Here is a 19,962-nt window from a genome sequence, read left to right as displayed (position 1 = left end):
TGGGCACTGACCAGGGGCTGGATCTCCGGCTCCGGGTAGGACAGTGCCAGGAGCGGTAAGACTGGCAGAGCCCTGTCGCAGGGCATTCAGTGCCCCCAGCCCCTGGGTCTGGGAGGGCGTCTTCGAGGCCCAAAAGTATTCTCCACCTGGGTCTACACCATCCCCCATTCATATTCTTCCGGGTTACTAACAGCTTCTTTTAAAGTGTGGGGTAACTGGGTGGCTCAGTCAGTTAAGCATCCCACTCCGGCTGAAGTCAGGATCTCATTGTTCGTGGGTTCGAGCCCCGTGTGGGGCTCTGTGCTGACAGCTCAAAGCCTGGAGCCTGCTTTGGATCCTGTGTCTCCCTCTCTCTCTCGGCCCCTCCCCACTCTCTCGCTCTCTCTTCCTCAAAAATAAATAAAAACATTAAAACAAGTTTTTTAGGGGCGCCTGGGGGGCTCAGTCGGTTGAGCGTCCGACTTCGGCTCAGGTCATGATCTCACTGTCTGTGAGTTCGAGCCCCGCGTCGGGCTCTGTGCTGACAGCTCAGAGCCTGGAGCCTGCTTTGGATTCTGTGTCTCCCTCTCTCTCTGCCCCTCCCCTGCTCATGCTCTGTCTCTCTCTCTCAAAAATAAATAAACATTAAAAGAATTTTTTTTAATAAATAAATAAATAATTTTTAAAAAGTAAAACACCCTAAAGAAGGGTCCCGGAGCTCAGTCATTCACCTCCTGGTATGAATTTGCTTAATCCTGCTGGCTAACGCAAAATGACTTCCCCACCTTGTGCAGCACACAGCGTCGGACAGGGGACAGGGGCTTTCCGAGCGTTTGGAACAAAGTCCTGTCTCCTGGGTTCACAGACCGGTAAGGGAGTCAAGTGACTCAGGGTTGACAATGGTACAGCACACGGAGGTTTGGGGTAGCAGCTGCCCCAGGGGTGTCGAGGGCTTTCAGATTCCCAGGGAGTCCGGCCATCTGCAGTCAGTCTTGAAGGTGGAGGAGGGAGGAGTGAGGTCCTGAAGAGTAAGGACTGAGGGCCAGGCTTGGAACAGCTTCACGGCAGCCACTGGACTTGCCTTCTCCCGCCGGAGTCTTAGAAAGAGTTGTATTTGCCCTTGGCGTGGAAACTTTAAAGCACCAGAAACTCTGAAAAGCAGAAGGTGAGGAAGGGAGTCATCCAATGAATTCAATCCCTTTGTCCTAGGTCTTCCAAAGAGAAGCCCCCAACTCCCGGTCTCTCGTTTTGCCCCCACGCCACTCATCGAGATGTGATCACACAAGGCAAGCTTCTCCAGTTTCCAGTGACATGTGACATCCTGGTGGGTAATCTTAAATTTGGACTTCCGAATGGTGTGAAAAAAATGAGGCCTGTCTGAAACTAATCTCTCACACTACTAAGGTGTGAGAAGGTGAAGGGGCTTTGTTTTGGACCACTCTGAACTGGCTCACTTACTCGCATGGCCAAAATTTGCATTCTAGTATACTAATAACATCATTCAGCAACGCAGCCAAACTATTCTTGTTTCAGCCTTCCTTCCAGGCTCCCGCACCTACCCATTAAAAAACATGTATTATACTAAAATGTCTACATCCTGCTATTTAGAGAAAAAAAAAAAAAAAAGAAAGTAACTTTCCAGTTGCCACAACTTAATTTGTTTCACTAGAATGAATAACTGCAAAATACTTCTTGGTACAATTTCAAATTTGATAAGCTTTCAGATAAATATTTTTTAATCTTTATTTACTTTTGAGAGAGAGCGAGCATAAGCGGGAGAAGGGCAGAGAGAGAGAGAGACAGAGAGAGAGGGAGACACAGAATCTGAAACAGGCTCCAGGCTCCAAGCTGTCAGCACAGGGCCCAGTGCGGAGGCCGAATCCACAAACTGTGAGATCACGACCTGAGCCGAAGTGGGCTGCTTAACCGACTGAGCCACCAAGGCGCCCCTCAGATAAATATTTTTACGCAAACTTCTAAAACCGATGAGCATGCCAAGATAACACACTGCGGTAAAATGGCTTTTATTGTTCCATAAATTGCGGGACTTCAAAAAGGTGCGTTAAGTAAATAAAACTCTAAAGCAATTAAGAGACAAGCTCACTCCTTCTTTCCCACTTGTAGGCACAGGAAACATTTGGTCACACAAAAGCGGTTAAGGTGACAAGAAACTCACCGCCCTCTACCGCTTTTTTTTATCTTGATCAAGTTTGAACTCTGCTGTTCTGAGTTCACACAATTGCACAGTACCAACCTCCTGGAGAATTCCTAATGGTTAAGACAATGAAATCTTTTTTTTTTTAATTCTTTTTTTTTTTTGTTTTTTAACGTTTATTTATTTTTGAGACAGAGACAGAGCATGAACGGGGGAGGGGCAGAGAGAGAGGGAGACACAGAATCGGAAGCAGGCTCCAGGCTCCGAGCCATCAGCCCAGAGCCCGACGCGGGGCTTGAACTCACAGACTGCGAGATCGTGACCTGAGTCGAAGTCAGATGCTTAACCGACTGAGCCACCCAGGCGCCCCAAGACATTGAAATCTTATTTCATCTATATTCATATCTATAAAAATGAAGTAAAGATTATCCCTATTTTATAAATAGATACATTCAGATTTCATTTGGGCTCCAGGTAATAACTGGCAGAGGATAGCAGATTCCCCCAGTCTAAGAAGCTATACACTGGCCACTAAGGAGTCTGTTTTCTGGCCCTCATTTCCCTTCTTCTCTACCTGGCTTAACACCTTCCTGGTAGTAATAGTCTGAGGGGATGAGCTGCCATTAAACCAAACCCCCACGGTCAATGTCTAAATCCCGGGGGGCAGGAAGATGAGTGATATCTAAAATGAAAGTAGACCAGATGACCAACAGACTCATGAAAAGATGCTCAACGTCGCCCCTCATCAGGGAAATGCAAATCAAAACCACGCTGAGATACCACCTCACGCCAGTCAGAGTGGCTAAAATGAACAAACCAGGAGACTATAGATGCTGGCGAGGATGTGGAGAAACGGGAACCCTCTTGCCCTGTTGGTGGGAATGCAAACTGGTGCAGCCGCTCTGGAAAACAGTGTGGAGGTTCCTCAGAAAATTAAAAATAGACCTACCCTATGACCCAGCAATAGCACTGCTAGGAATTTACCCAAGGGATACAGGAGTACTGATGCATAGGGGCACTTGTACCCCAATGTTTATAGCAGCACTCTCAACAATAGCCAAATTATGGAAAGAGCCTAAATGTCCATCAACTGATGAATGGATAAAGAAATTGTGGTTTATATACACAGTGGAATACTACGTGGCAATGAGAAAGAACGAAATATGGCCCTTTGTAGCAACGTGGATGGAACTGGAGAGTGTGATGCTAAGTGAAATAAGTCAGTCAGAGAGAGACGGATGTCATATGTTTTCACTCATATGTGGAACTTGAGAAACTTAACAGAAGACCATGGGGGAGGGAAGGGGGAAATAATAGATACACACAGAGGGGAGAGGGAGGCAAACCATAAGAGACTCTTAAATACAGAGAACAAACTGAGGATGAATGGGGAGAGGGGGAAAGGGGAAAATGGGTGATGGGCACTGAGGAGGGCACGTGTTGGGATGAGCACTGGGTGTCGTATGTAAGCGATGCATCACGGAAATCTACCCCCAAAACCAAAAGCACATTGAACACACTCTATGTTAGCCAATTGGACAATAAATTATATTAAAAAAATAAATGAAAAGAAAAGAAAAGAAATGAAAGCAGAGGGTGCAAATTATGTGAATCCAAGTTTTAAAAGTATATAAACATAAATATGTATAAATATAAAACAAAGAAAACATAAAATATAAAGATGTAAAAAATATAAATATATATAATATATAAAGGAGATAAAAATATTTTTAAAATATGTTTAAACATATTTTAAAAATATTTTTCAATCCAGCAATCCCAGTGCTACAATTTTACCTATGGGTATTATAGCCCCTCGAGATATGCAAGGGTGTTCGTTGCAGTGTGTTTGATGATAACAAAACCACCAGTGTCCATGAGTAACAGACTGGTTCCATGAGTTTTCATGCACCCATACTCAGCAGGCGTTAAAAGAGCTGATTCAGTCAGTAGAGCACGTGACTCTCAATCTCAGGGTCGTGAGTTCAAGCCCCACGTTGGGCATGGAGCCTACTTACAAATATAAAATAAAATAAAGAGCGTTAGATAAATATATATGTGCTGGAAAAAAAAAAAAAAAGATGTCCAGGATACACTGAGTGGAAAAAAGACACGCTTGCTAACTTCCCTGGAGGTAGAGCCAATCATAAAATGTAAAGAACAACAGCAGTGTTCTGCACTCTTCCGTAGTGTCTAAGGAAGAAGTGAGATAGTAAACTAAGGGAGTTTTAAGAGAGACAGGGGGCCGTCGGGGGGGGGGGGGTCCGTCAAAGAAGTATACATGAGGAAAATGATCACTAAAGAAAGGGGATGGGGTAGAGTTGAGCTCAGACACGACGCCAGAACGGACTGGCAAGGCAGGGCATGCTTGTGCAAAGAAACGGGTGTGCAAAGCTCAAAGATAAATCTGGCGCAAAAGAGCCCAAGACTGGCTGGAGCCGTGGAGTTATGAGGCTGGTGTGATAATATAGGTATGAGAGAGATAAAGGTCTGCATTAAAAATAAGGCAAGCGGGGTGGGGGAAGGGGGGATGAAAAGAAATGATCTAGCAAGAATGTGCCGCTGATTAGATTAAGAAGGGCGCAGTGAATAGACCAGAAGGAGGAGTCTGGTAGGAGTCCAAGATTTTAGGCCGTCAAGAGAGACTCAAATAGCTGAAATAAATGAGGAAGTCCAAAGGGGGATCTGATAGGGAGGTTGTTTCTAGAAATCAGAGATACCCAGCAGAAAGTGAAAGGTCGGGACTCGAGCTCAAACAAAAGGCCAGGACTGCAAATGTATGGTGGGGCGTCACCCACCTGAAAGTCTGTAGAGGGTCGAGGATTCTGGACTGAATGTGGGGAAGGACATGTCAGGGCAAGTCAATAAGATGTAAGCAACCCATCTATAATCCTGTATTTGGCCTCTGACTCCTCAGTCATGCGATATGATCCAGTTTGTTTCTTTGTAAAATGTGGTCCCCATTTTCAGGATGTGTGTGCAAAGTAGTTCCTAGCGTGTAAACCATCTGTGAATGAATTCTTGCCGTAACCTTTATCCTTATGCTACTGCACCAACTCACGTGTGGGACGAGATGACCAGGTTTTCAATATTTTAATATTCCCCGTTTCCTCCAGGAGATCAGCGATTATATAAAGTGGAACTTCTTCATAAAGAGAACGTCCCTTTTTTTCTGAATCAAACCAGAGTGGGTTTTTTGTTCTTCTTTTTGTTCTTTGCCATGGAACTGGTTGAAATAAATAACACCTCTATTATTGTGGCTAGGTAGCCCGAATCCATAATTCCTAAAATGCATTGGGTCTAGACAGTCCTTCAGAAGACAGGCATGTGATCTTTAAGAATTCCCAGCGCTAGGCCAAACCAGAAATCTTGATTACCATAAGCTACTTCCCCCCCAACCCCAGTTAATTATTATTATAACAACACCTTAGGCAACAACCATCATTGCAATTCAATTGTAAGCAACATCAAACAGATGAGGTTTTACCTTATTCACTGCAGATGGAAGCCCCACACAGAGCAAATTCTATGGTTGCTAAAAAGATATTGAACATTTAGAATCTCCAACTTATAGTGGAAAGGAACAAAAGCTTAAATGCACATTTATGTGAGTGAGGCCCTCAGAGGGCACCTCTTGTATACCCTGTGCGGTAGACTCTTGGAGTAGGTGTTCATTAACATTCTTTCTTATTTAATGAAATAATACGACGTCCTATTTTTCTTTTGCCATCTTTAATTTGCATGTGTTTCCATCCAGCTTTACCGTCTATGAAAAATAGCTTCTTTAAAAGGTGGGATTGGGGGGCGCCTGGGTGGCTTGGTCGGTTAAGCGTCCGACTTCGGCTCAGGTCATGATCTCACGGTCCGTGAGTTCGAGCCCCGCGACGGGCTCTGTGCTGACAGCTCAGAGCCTGGAGCCTGTTTCAGATTCTGTGTCTCCCTCTCTCTCTGCTCCTCCCCTGTTCATGCTCTGTCTCTCTCTGTCTCAAAAATAAAGGTTAAACAAAAAAAAATTTTTTTAAATAAAATAAAAGGTGGGATTGTATTCTCTCCTATGGAGGGAATTTGACCTCTCCCTTCCAACCACTCTGAAATTTCCATTAAAGTTTTTATTTCTGGGGCGCCTGGGTGGCCCAGTCGTCAAGCGTTCCACTACAGCTCAGGTCATGATCTCGTAGTTCGCGGGTTCGAGCCCCACATTGGGATCTGCCTTGGCAGCTCAGAGCCTGGAGCCTGCTTCAGATTCTGTCTCCCTTTCTCTCTGCCCCTCCCCTGCTTGTGTTTTCTCTCTCTCTCTCTCTCTGTCAAAAAGAAATAAACATTTTAAAAAGTTTACTATTATTCTAGTAATTATTTATCAGCCTGTCTCTCTTGCCTCATTTCATCTTCTGTCTTCCCCTCAGTTCTTGGTTCTCTGATGTTGACCTCAATGCTTTGAATTTGATATTAAGAAATTTATCTCCAATTGGGGTGCCTGGCTGGCTCAGTTGGGAGAGCATGCAACTCTTGATCTCAGAGTCGTGAGTTCAAGCCCTATATTGGGTGTGGAGACTACTCTAAAAAAAAAAAAAAGTGGGGCACTTGAATGGCTCAGTCAGTTAAGCACCCAACTCTTGATTTTGGCTCCGGTCATGATCTCATGGCTAATGGGATCGAGTCCCAAGTGGGGCTCTGTGTTGACAGTGTAGAGCCTGCTTGGGATTCTCTCTCTCCCTCGTCTCTGCCCCTTCCCTGCTCTCTCTCTCTCTCTCTCTCTCTCTCTCTCTCAAAATAAACAAGCTTAAAAAAATTAAAACTAAAAGTAAAAAAGTAGAAAAAAAATTTAGCTACAATATAATCTCCCAAACGTGTCCGATTTGGGGGATATTCAAATTGATTGGGGGAGAGGGAAGGGTCCATGGAACAAAACATGTTCAAAGAAATCTATCTTGCCAATAAACACATGTAAAGGTGCTCAACATCATTAGTAAAATGAATGAAGTGAAATGAAAATTCAAAGCACAACCAGATAACTCCTACAACTACTAGATTGGCAAAAATTTTTAATATTAATAATATCAAGTATGGGGCGCCTGGGTGGTTCAATTGGTTGAGCGTCTGACTTCAGCTCAGGTCATGATCTCACGGTTAGTGAGTTCAAGTCCCACGTCGGGCTCTGCGCTGATGGCTCAGAGCCTGGAGCCTGCTTCGGATTCTGTGTCTCCCTCTCTCTCTTTGCCTCCCCCACTTGGGCTCTGTCTCTCTCTCTCTCTCTTTCTCTCTCTCTCTGTCAAAAATAAACCTTAAAAAATTTTTTTTAAATAATATCAAGTGTTGGGCAGAATGTAGAGCGAAAGGAATTCTTATTAATGACAGGTAGGAATACAAATGGGTATAATCACAATCTGGCCTAATCTCAGAAACCTGAGGATATCCACAACCTGTGACCTGGTGATTCCACTCCCAGGTATACCCCTAGAAAGACACATATATATGCATCAGGTCTGTGTACAAGAATGTTTATAACAATATTACTTGCAGTAACCCCAAAACTGAAGTTTGCATATGTACAATAAAGAATATAGTGGATGAATAAGTTGTAGCATGTTTAAACAATGGAGTACAATACAGTAATAATAAATGCATTGTCCACACGTGCACAAAACCCTTTGGGTGAATCCTTAAAAACGTCATGTTGGAGAAAAGAAGCAGGAAACAGAAGAATTTGTACAGTATGATTTCATTCACATGAAGTTCACAGAAACAGGTAAAACCAAGCCGTATGGGTTAGAGATGTATACAAAGAGGTAGAAATATAGAGAAAGACAGGAAAAGAATTGTCACAAGGGTCAAGGTCGTGCTCACTTCTAAAGAGAGAGATGATGTTGAACCTGGGGAAAAGGACATGGGAAGGGGGATTCTAAAAATGTTCTGTTTTTTCACTTGTTTGCTTACTATTTATTGGTCAAAATGTATGCCTTGTTTTACACACTTTTCTGTATGTTCAACTGCTCTCTCTTTGTCTCTCTCTCTCTCTCTGTCTCTCTCATACACACACACACACACACACACACGGAAATACTGTAGTTTGATCTCGAAGTGTGAGGAATACCCAACACCTACCCCAACACCTGGGAAACGTGCTTTCATGAACAGATGAAAAATCTAGTTATAATTAGCACGTTTGGTGTGTGTGTGAAAGCAAATGCCACACTGAAGGTTATTCTTCCTAAAATAGACTAAGAGTTTCCTTGTTCATTTATTTACAGATTTGGGGACATATATACAAAGAAGATCCAACTATGATAATTCCATAAAACGAAACTATATCCTTCAAATTATTATCCTGTACCAGAAGTTTTAATTTTTTTTATTTTATTTAAGATTTTATTTTTAAGTAATCTCTACACCCAACGTGGAGCTCGAACTCACAACCTCAAGATCAAGAGTCACGTGCTCTGCAGACCCAGCCAGCCAGGTGCCCCTGTACCAGAACTTTTTAAAAACTATAACAAATTATACACAACAATAATTCTACACAGGGAAGGTTCTACCTACTTACTAAACACTTTCAATTCAAAATTTTTCTAAGTGTTTATTTAATTTTGAGGGGGGGAGGGGCAGAGAGAGGCACACACACAGAATTGGAAGCAGGCCCCAGGCTCGGAGCTGTTAGCACAGAGCCCGATGCGGGACTTGAACTTACAGACCCAATGACCTGAGCCAAAGTCTGACACCTCACTGACTGAGCCACCCAGGCACTCCATGCAAGCCACTTTCTGTTACTCTTACCCTCCAGCTCACCTCCCCTCTTTCTGCATAAAATATCCAAATCACCTTTCCAAGGAGTTGCCTAAAACATCCGGTTACAAAATAAAACAAATTCCTCACTTCTCCATTCAACATGCATTAAGCCCTTACCATGAACAGGGTTCTGAAGACTAAAAGGTGAATAAGAACAAGGTCCCTGCTGGCCCGCAATATTGAGTCTCAGCATTTGGGTATTCCCATAGATTGCGCTATTTTTGTGTCTTTAAATATCCATAATTTTATGGGTGTAATACTGTGACTTTTGTTTACTTATTTTTTAATGCTTATTTGAGAGAGAGAGAGAACGATCAGGGCAGGGGCAGAGAGAGAGAAAGGAGAGAATCCCAAGCAGGCATCACACTGTCAGCACGGAGCCCAAGGTGGGGGACTCTAATTCATGAACCGTGAGATCATGACCTGAGCCGAAATCAAGACTCAGACGCTTGACGGGACTGAGCCACCCAGGCGCCCCTATTTTCGTATATTTGAAATAAGAAATCCAAACCATTTCTCTAAGTTATGTCTCAAGACACTTCTTGAGACATAACTTAGAGAGTTAGACTCGACTTTTTATTTTGAAAAATGGAAAGACTGCAGAAAAATGGAAAGAATAACGAGCATTTAGGTGTCATCTTCCAGATTCAGAGGCAAATATTAATATTTTGCCACATTGCTTTTAATTCTGTCTATAGCTCGAGGTCTAGACTTTTTTACTCAGCCTTTTGAAAGTAAATTACAAATATGGCATTTTATTCCTAAATATTTCAAGATGTATCTCTTAAAAAAATATTTTCCCACATAACCACAGCATTATTATCAAACCTAAAACATTAAAATTGATATAATAAATATTATCTAATATGCAGTCAGTATTCAGATTTCCCCTGTTGCCCCAAGACGTCCTCTCTTTGTTTGTTTAAAACGAACTTAACCATATTGCACTTAACTGTCCTGCCTGCTTAGTCTCCTTTAATCTCAAACATGCCCTTGCTTATTTTTTTTTTTTCATCTTTCATGGCAACGACATAGCATCTAAGCCAGCAGTTTTGCAAAACGTCTCACTATCTGGTTTTAGCTGAGCTCCCCAGGATTAGTTCCAGATTAAAATTCGTGTCAAGAGAACTTCACAGTCGGGGTTGCACACTGGCCACCTCATCACATCTGGAGGCACGTGTCGCTGGTGTTGTGCCACCACTGGCGAAACCTGATTTGCTCACTTAACGCGGCAACTGACAGGGGCCTCTGATGCCATTTTAAAGATGTCTTTTCTCCATCTGTAGTTACTGATTACCTGTGGGGTGATGGGACCCCTGGGGGGCTCAGCCGGCTAAGCATCTGACTCTTGTTTGCAGCTCAGGTCATGATCTCGCAGTTCGTGAGTTCGAGCTCAGTGCCCGGCTCCCCACTGCTGATGGCACAGAGCCCGCTTGGGATTATCTCTGTCTCCCTCGCTCTCTGCCCCTCCCCCCCCACTCTCTCAAAAAATAAATAAACTCTGGGGCGCCTGGGTGGCTCCGTCGGTTAAGCGTCCAACTTCAGCTCAGGTCACGATCTTACTGTCCGTGAGTTCGAGCCCCGCGTCGGGCTCTGTGCTAACATCTCAGAGCCCAGAGCCTGTTTCAGATTCTGTGTCTCCCTCTCTCTCTGACCCTCCCCCGTTCATGCTCTGTCTCTCTCTGTCTCATGCTCTGTCTCTCTTATCTCAAAAATAAATAAACGTTAAAAAAAATTTTTTAAAGAATAAAAATAAACTCTAAAAAAATGATCTGTGAGGTGACGCTTTGAGATCGCATGAACATCCTTTTCCCAAACGAATCTTTCACCCACTGGATCTGGCATTTTATTGAAGATCCATATTTGCACATATCAATTGTTACCTTGACGGTTTTTCAAAATGGTGGGGGTTTTTTCCACATTTAGCAGATGGCATTTTTGTGTGTGTGGAGAACTTTCCCTATCTCTTTTTGCCATCGTCATCATTATTACCATTATTATTGCTCATTAAGGACCTATGGATTATTTTTCATAAAGTGTGTTATAACCCATTATCATCATTTTTTGCTACGGTAAAATTCATATAGCACAAAATGCGTCACTTTAATGATTTTTAACAATACGGGTCAGCGGCATGAAGTACATTCATATTGTGCAACCACCAACTGACATCAATTGACAGTGAGAAGCCTGGTCTAAGTCTACCTAAATTACTTTCACTAATAGCCATGACTCACTTTTGAATGAGCCCAGAAAGAAAAGAGGCAGTGGGCACCTCATAGTCATGGTCCGCACTAACCACTGCCCTGCAGTGAGATGGCCAAGAACACGGGCTCTCCAGTCAGTGTCCTGGGGTCTGAGTCCCAGTTTCCTCACGGAGCTGCGTGACTTTGGGTAAACAAATTGAATTATCTGTGCCTCAGTTTCCTCACCTCTCAAAAATGGATCCTAATGGTGCCTTCTCCACAGGAGCACCGCTCCTACGTGCTTCTGATGCAACTGGTCTCAGCGACAGTCTAAGAAATACCGTTTTCATCTGGGATTCCTGGATCAAAGGATGAGCGCGTTTCATATTTTGACATGAATTGCCAAACTGTCTGTCTGGAAGGTTGTACCAATGTACAATTCCACCAGCAGAACACAGCCGTGCACTGTCCCAAACCTTGCCATCTGCTCCCATTTTACTGGTGCTATCTACAAGCAGGTGTTCAACGGCTGTTGGGGGAGGGGCACTCAGAGGAAAGCGGATCTTCTTCTCCGGGCCTCAGTTTCCTAACACACAATCAGGGTCTTGGATGAAACCAGTGTTTCCAAACTTGCCTAATGGTGAACGCCATCTGGAACTCCTGTTAAGCATTCGGGTGTTCAGGGTCAGGACTATGGCATCAGACTCGCCGATCGGAAGGGAGTGGAATCTATGTTTACCAATAACCTGAGGTTCTCTTGAATGAGTTCCACATTACTCCTTTGATTAAGTGAGTTTTGTAAATATTGCCCTGATCGACTCTGAATGGTCTCTCTGGTTCTATGATATTTTCCTTCCACCTAATCATACAAGATCTTATTTAATTATGAACCAATAGCCATGAACTTGAAAGGAAGACTGTAGACAGAGCAGCTATAATGCTCAAATGAGATATGGACGAATGATAGATTCAGAACATATCTCTTATATCTTTGTCAAGGCTAAATATTTCAGATATTTTTACATTGTTAAAGAAACTGCCACTGCAAAGATTTAAGATATTCCTTGAATGTCAAGGTTACATGCTAATACTACTGTGCTGCTTTCTCACTGGGGATATTAAAGTGATGAAATACTACATAATAAAATAAAAACTCCAGACCCAAAGGAAGATCGGGCTTCAAGTAAAAAAAAAAAAAAAAAAGTCTACTTTCTCAGCAAAAAAGGAAATAGGTCCAGCAGAAAACAATAATAATGACAAAAAGGGATAGAGAGTAGATCTTATACCACTGAACTAAAGGAACAACGTGTAATTTGGAGAAGTTATGGCTGAGGGCTTTGCCACAGAGGAATGCGTTGATTCATACAGAGTGAATATTAAACTGCTGAAGATTTTCCATAGCAAAATGATTTTTCTTTCTGTCTCGTATTGATTTATGAATCATATTTATGAACATTTGTAAAATTTAACATCATCAGGTCACTGTTGGCTATTGGATGTTTTGGTCAAGTAAATCTTCTGCCATAGACTTTCTTAAAAAGTTAAGAATCGGGGCGCCTGGGTGGCTCAGTCGGTTAAGCGTCCAACTTCAGCTCAGGTCACGATCTCGCGGTCCGTGGGTTCGAGCCCCGCGTCGGGCTCTGGGCTGATGGCCCGGAGCCTGGAGCCTGCTTCCGATTCTGTGTCTCCCTCTCTCTCTGCCCCTCCCCCATTCATGCTGTGTCTCTCTCTGTCTCAAAAATAAATAAACGTTAAAAAAAAAATTAAAAAAAAAAAAAAAGTTAAGAATCATTAGGGCACCGGGCTGGCTCAGTCGGAAGAGCATGTGACTCTTGATCTTGAGGTTGTCAATTCGAGCTCCATGTTAGGTGTGGAAATTATTTAAAAATAAATTTTTTTTAACGTTTATTTATTTTTGAGACAGAGAGAGACAGAGCATGAACAGGGGTGGGTCAGAGAGAGAGAGAGACACAGAATCCGAAGCAGGCTCCAGGCTCCGAGTGCTCAGCTCAGAGCCAGACGTGGGGCTTGAACTCACAGACTGTGAGATCATGACCTGAGCCGAAGTCGGACGCTCAACCGACTGAGCCACCCAGGCGCTCCTAAAAATAAAATCTTTAAATAATAATAATAATAATAATAATAATAGGGGCGTCTGGGTGGCTCAGTCAGTTGAGCGTCTGACTTCAGCTCGGGTCATGATCTTGTGGTTCATGGGTTCCAGCCCCGCGTCGGGCTCTGTACTGACAGCTCAGAGCCCGGAGCCTGCTTCGGATTCTGTGTCTCCCTCTCTCTCTCTCTCTCTCTCTCTGCCCCTCCAATAAAAGAACCATGAATCCTTGAAGAAATGGCTGATTCTAGAGCCAGGGAAAGTCCAGGCTGAGCCTGGAACACCTTGTGGTGCCAGCAAGTAACGAAATGATCAAAGCACAAAACAATGGGGATATACATAGACAAGAGTCTACTGACATAACCGTGTTTCTTGGATCCTGTATTTGTCTGCGTGGCCTCACAGGGCCAAACTGAAGGCCAAACCTGTATCTCCCCTGCGATCCAGTTTCTGTGGGTGTGTTCAAATCATTTCACAAGCCCTCTAACTACTCCCAGATCCATGTGCCCAGCCACCTCCTTCGTTGAATCACGCACACCGAGTCAGTAGTTCCCTGGCTCTGTATCCAGCCAGGGCCAGGTACCAGACAGCCAGCGACAGTCCCTACGGCTCAAAGCCAACCAGTCCTACGGTGTGTGCCTCGCTCTGTCTTGCCTCTCCTGAGGAAACCCCAGTCAAGACTGTGGCCTATGCCTTCCCCTCACTCCTGCATCCACCTCCTGACCAAACCTGGTTCTTCCCCCCGTGGCTCTGTGTGGTGTGATATGTCCCCTTCTTTCAGGAACCGTAAGTAACAAATTCTTCTTTGATGCCATTAGCCTCTCTGTGTTGTCACTCAGTCTACATTGTCTTTTATTATTTTATTTTCCTCAACTTGTTTCAATTTGTAAAAATGTTTGTTTAGTTTTTAGGACGCCTGGGTGGCTCAGTCGGTTGAGCGGCCAGCTTTGGCTCAGGTCATGATCTCACAGTTTGTGGGTTCGAGCCCCGCATCAGGCTCTGTGCGGACAGCTCGGAGCCTGGAGCCTGCTTCGGATTCTGTGTCTCCCTCTCTCTCTTGCTCCTCCCCTGCTCATGCTCTGTCTCTCTCTCTCTCTCCTTCAAAAATAAAAAATAAAAACATTAAAAAAATTTTTTTTTAATGTTTGTTTATTTTTGAGAGAGAGAGAGAGAGAGAGAACAAGCAGGGGAGGGGTAGAGAAAGGAGACACAGAATCCGAAGCAGGCTCCAGGCTCTGAGCTGTCAGCACAGAGCCTGACGCGGGGCTTGAACCCACGAACTGTGAGATCATGACCTGAGCTGAAGTCAGACGCTTAACCGACTGAGCCACCCAGGTGCCCCTCTCATGGGTACATTTTAACACACCAACCTGAGATAGCATAAAATAGCCAAAGCTGGAACTATTTGACCAACAAGATCAGTAACACGGTTTTGGGTTACAACTCAAAATAAAATAAATATATGTGAGTCCAATAATAAGTCAGTGATGGAATAAATACATGTGGGAAAGAAACAAATTTTTCTCACAGAAGAATTCATAACAATTTATGCGGCTACTTCTCCCTCCAGGAGATGAAGCCCATTCTCCTCCCTCCCAAGTATGAGCTGGAGTCAGTGACTCGTTTTAAAAAATAGACTGGGGGGCGCCTGGGTGGTTCAGTCGGTTAAGCGTCCGACTTCAGCTCAGGTCATGATCTCACGGTCCGTGGGTTCGAGCCCCGCGTCGGGCTCTGGGCTGACAGCTCAGAGCCTGGAGCCTGCTTCCGATTCTGTGTCTCCCTCTCTCTCTGCCCCTCCCCCGTTCATGCTCTGTCTCTCTCTGTCTCAAAAATAAATAAACGTTAAAAAAAAAATTTAAAAAAAATTAAAATAAAAAATAAAAATAAATAAAAAATAGACTAGGGAAAAACAGTGACTTTATAGTGGAGAAATCTGGCAATATGAAGTGATTGAGGTTAGTATATTACTAGTGATGTCATATTGATAACATGTGCCCTGATATGATGTCATAAGAAGTGTATTTTGTCCTGCACTATGCACGCCCCAAACCCCTAACCCCAGTCTAATCTTGGGAAAGACATCAGACAAGCTAAGATTGAGGGACATTCTCCAAAACAGGTCATGAAAGACAGGGAAAGAGCGAGAAACTATCATAGACCGGAGTAGACTCAGGAGATATGATAACTAAAAGGCATCTGGTTGGATTCTGGAACAGAAAAGACATTGGTGAAATCTGAACAAAGTCAGGGGTTTAGTGAGTAGTAACGTCCCAATGTTAATTTCCTAGCTTGACAAATGGACCATGGCTTTTAAGATTTGCACATTAGGGGCAATTGGGTGCAGCGTGTATGTAAACCTAAAATCATTCCAAAGTAGAGAGCTGACTGAAAGAAAATTAGTTTAGGTAGACCTAAGACAGCTTCTTTTCTGTGAGTTCAAACACTGTACAGGAACAGGAAATCAGGAGATGTCTCTCTTTAAAGATAGATATATCTTTTTTTTTTTTTTTGCTTGTTTTTTTAGTAAGCTCTATACCCAACATGGGGCTCCAACTCACAACCCCTGAGATCAAGAGTTGCATGCTCTTGGGGCGCCTGGGTGGCTCAGTCGGTTAAGCGTCTGACTTTAGCTTGGGTCATGATCTCGCGGTTCACGATCTCGTGTTTCACAAGTTCAAGCCCCACGTTGGGCTCTGTGCTGACAGCTCAGAGCCTGGAGCCTGCTTCAGATTCTGTGTCTCCCTCTCTCTCTCTGCCCCTACCCCACTTATGCTTGCTCTCTCTCTCTCTCTCTCTCAAAAATAAATAAAAACATTAAAAAAGTTAAAAAAACGAAGAGTTGCATGCTCTTCCTAATAAGCCAGTCAGGACCCAAGATATCTTGAAATGTACAAATTCAATCGTTGCCTTTTATAGCAGGTAAGTTGGTCTACCTGCACCAGAGGGGGCGATACCATTTGCATCTCGAAATTTCTTCCGGATCCATGACTCCAGCTCAATAAGAATTTAATTTAATTCATTTCATGCACCGTTGGCTAGTAATCTACAAAAGCCAAGAAATGTCGGTCTTATCTATTTTGAAACATCGTATATTTTGTGTATAACAATTTTTATTGTATGACACAACCAAATCTCCTGAACTAACATTTCGGGGGAAAAAAAGAATAATTAAAAATTTTAAACACACACACACACACACACACACACACACAAATCTTTAAATAGTATTAATTCTAAATAATTCTTCTTTGGAAAAATTCCCGTTTATGTGGCCTAATAAGGCCTTTCAAAACTCCGGTATGCTTGAATGGCTGTTTTGTGTAAGACACTGTTCAGTACACCAGGTGAAAAAAATATCATTCGGAAGACATCATACACTACATTATTTAAGGTATACAAACTAAATGCATATAAAAACCTATTTGAATATGTAACGCCACACATCTGTGCACAATCCTTGTCTATAAGTCTTTGTTCTTAAAAGTTCAGTAGAACATAGAGGAAATAAAGTCCAACCACTCAGACAGCCAAATAGCAGATGAAACAGATGGGCTCTGAACTGCCGTAAAGTCCAGAAAGTTCTCCAGACTATTTTGGCATTTATACTGTAACTGGCAGGAAAAGTCCATTCTTCTGCCATTGCGGTTGTAAGTTGCAGAGCCTAATGCTTTTTCATTCTTATATATTGACCCATCAAAATTTATATCATGGATAATAGAATAATAATTTATAAAGCATTCACTTAAAAATAAATATGGGAGATTGAGCACCGTAAAACTAATTTGGGCTCAATGCCCAGAGAAATCACACACTGAGATGTTCTTGACTTAAATGTAGTCACTAGAGCCACATATTATTAGCTAATCCTCTTGGTGGATTCCTGTTTAACTCCGTAAAGCAGAGAGATGTATCACAGAGCCAGTATCGATTTGCATCGAACTGCAGAAAGGTTGTCCACATGCATTCTAATTTTGTACACAAAGATATTCCAGGTAACGTGCACGTTGTGTTTGCAAACACACAGTAAAAAGTCATGGCTGTCCCATCACGGTTGGCTGTGAACACTCCAGTTGGTCTTTGTTTTCTTTGAGTGAAATAGCTACAAAGTTCATTCCCATGTTTTGCTTTGGTTTCTCAATGCAAAAAAAAAAACAAAAAACAAAAAAAACAAAAAAAACAAAAACAAGTGTGTCGACAACAGGGGATTTTCCTTTTAGCAGACGGCACTATTGTCCCCTTTCTGAAAAGTCCAAGGTACAAGCTAGAAGACTCTCCCTACAAGGGGGGTGAAGCAACCTCTGACCTATTGGCCAAGTAGGAGCTTTCGGCTCCGTTCAAGAGTTCCTGGGGCATGGACGAATGCCTTTGCTACCCTGGCTTCCTCTTTCAGTGAATGTGGAGGTAACAGACATATGCACAAATATGGAGATATGTGTGTGCATTCCTTTCTGTCATTCTTGTTTGGACTGTATTCTTTGTGTGTGCACATGTCCAGGAACTTTTGGTAGGAGCACTAGATGAAGCTATAAGAGCCCAGGGGAACAGCTTAGACTCTGAGAGCCAGAACGATCTTTGTTAAATTCCTGGAAGCACCACATGCTAGCTGGGTGACCCTACCAATCACTTTCCATGAGTTCCAATTTTATTCCTTCCATGGGAATACAAACACCTTCCTCCCGGAATTGCAGTGAGCATTGAGACACTGGCTGCAAGTGTCTAACATAGGCCAGCACCGCTCAGAAGTGGTTCACTTTCCCTTCTCCTTCTTTCTTTTCCAGCCTCTAACAGTCTTGTCTGTCTTAGTCCTCCCTCCCTCTGTGTTTAGCTCCTTACCCCAACAGGTGATTCTCATTATCTTGGAAGTACATTTTAAAATATTTTAATCCTTACTGAATAAATTTAATTTTTTTAAGCTTCTAATTTAGAAAGCTCATGATTTCATGCATTTCACCGTCTCTGACAATAGCTGTTGAAAAATCGTAAAGGACTTTATTTTTCCCGACATCGGAACCCTCTTCCTAAGGTTGGGTGCAGCCCAGCATGGGAGACTCGATGCAAGGCAGGTAACGCCTCCCGCTAGAGGGACCAGGATGGGAACACAGGCGGTGCGTCAACTTAGCCCAGCCAATCAGATGCTCCCAGTGAGATGTGACCGTGATGAGTGACTCAAAGAAGCATGGAGGGCGAAGGCAGCCTCAGCACTGGACTTCGAGTACTGCAGAGGTCTAGTGCCAAGGGTCTCTTGTGCCAGTGGTGGGCCAGACTCTCATCAGTGGTCAGAGCTCGAGCCACGGATCACCTCCCAGTTTTCACAGAAGAGGCAATTCATTTCATGCAACTTCTTGTGGCTTCTTGTTCCAGACTGCTCCTCTGGAGAGGGGTCTACAAAGTAAAGCAGTCTGAGACCTTTCTAGAGCCATTTCTGGTCTTTGGTACCATGGCCGTGGGACTCTGTCTCCTAGGTAAAAGTGACAGGCTACCCAGCTTCTCTTAGGAACCCTCACTGATGGGTGCTGTGTGAAATTTACTTTTAGTAACCTAATTTTATTTCCTTTCCTCTCACATCTTTATTGGTGTGTACATGTTGAGTGTGTGTGTGTGTGTGTGTGTGTGTGTGTGTAATCTTAGTGTTTCTTTCTCTCCAGTCTTCTCACATTAAAGTCTGCCTTGGAGTCGAAGGTCACAAAGTTATCTCTGATTAAAAACCAAGAAAGCCAAAATCAATAGGAAATACAGGATTATAAGATTCTTGTGCAAACTACACATTTTTAAAATCTTTAAGCATAGAAATGCAGTGTAGAATATATCCTCACTGTATTTTATAGTACTTTTCTGGGACTAAAATGCCAAAGGTAGGAAACAGAACTGAAATAAATATCTGGTCATAATAGATGTAGGTTTGAAGTCAAAATGGGGTTGCTTCCTCTGCATTTCAGTCTGAGGCATTTTAACCATCTATTAGTTACTGTTTCTTTTCCTTCCTCCTCAGGTTGCTGCTTCTGGCCACCAGAATTCTCCTCTCATGCCGGAGAAAGCCTGCGGTCGACCGCAGCTCAGAGGAAAATGCTTCTGTTCCATTTAGTATTCGGCAACATCTGTCGTTATTCTCTCTGGTGCTGCTGGTAGCAAACTAAGAATTCACTGACCGGGGCACCTGGGGGGGGGCTCGGTCGGTTAAGCATAGGACTTCGGCTCAGATCCTGATCTCAAGGATCATGGGTTCGAGCCCCACATCAGGCTCTGCGCTGGTGGAGTGGAACCTGCTTGAGATTCTCTCTCTCTCTCTCTCTCTCTCTCTCTTTCTCTCTCTTTCTCTCTCTCTCTCTCTCTCTCTCTCTGCCCCTTCCCCACTCAAGCTGTCTCGGTCTCTCTCCAAATAAATAAATAAACTTAAAAAAAAAACCCAACAGAAGTCACTGACCAAAATTCACTGTGTATTGCCAAGCTGTGGGACCTTGGCCAAGTTATCCATTGGCTTTGCTGTTTCTTTTTATGGGAGAAAGAAGTGATTATAACAGTACCTACTTCACAGGGTTGTTGAGAGTATACACTGAGTTAATACACGTGAAGTGCTCAGACTTGGTCTGGCATATAATATGTGCTCAGTAAGGACTAGCTATGGTCATTATAACGCACGTCCGTTGGTTGATCAGTGAGGAACTTTCAGATCCCACAGTCTATTATGCACCGAATTGTGTCCCCTTCAAATTCACAGGCTGAGGTCCTAACCCTCAGGATCTCAAAATGTG

Source organism: Panthera tigris, chromosome B1 (genome assembly GCF_018350195.1).
Source record: "Panthera tigris isolate Pti1 chromosome B1, P.tigris_Pti1_mat1.1, whole genome shotgun sequence".
NCBI classification, from domain to species: domain Eukaryota; kingdom Metazoa; phylum Chordata; class Mammalia; order Carnivora; family Felidae; genus Panthera; species Panthera tigris.
This window is presented reverse-complemented; position numbering follows the sequence as displayed.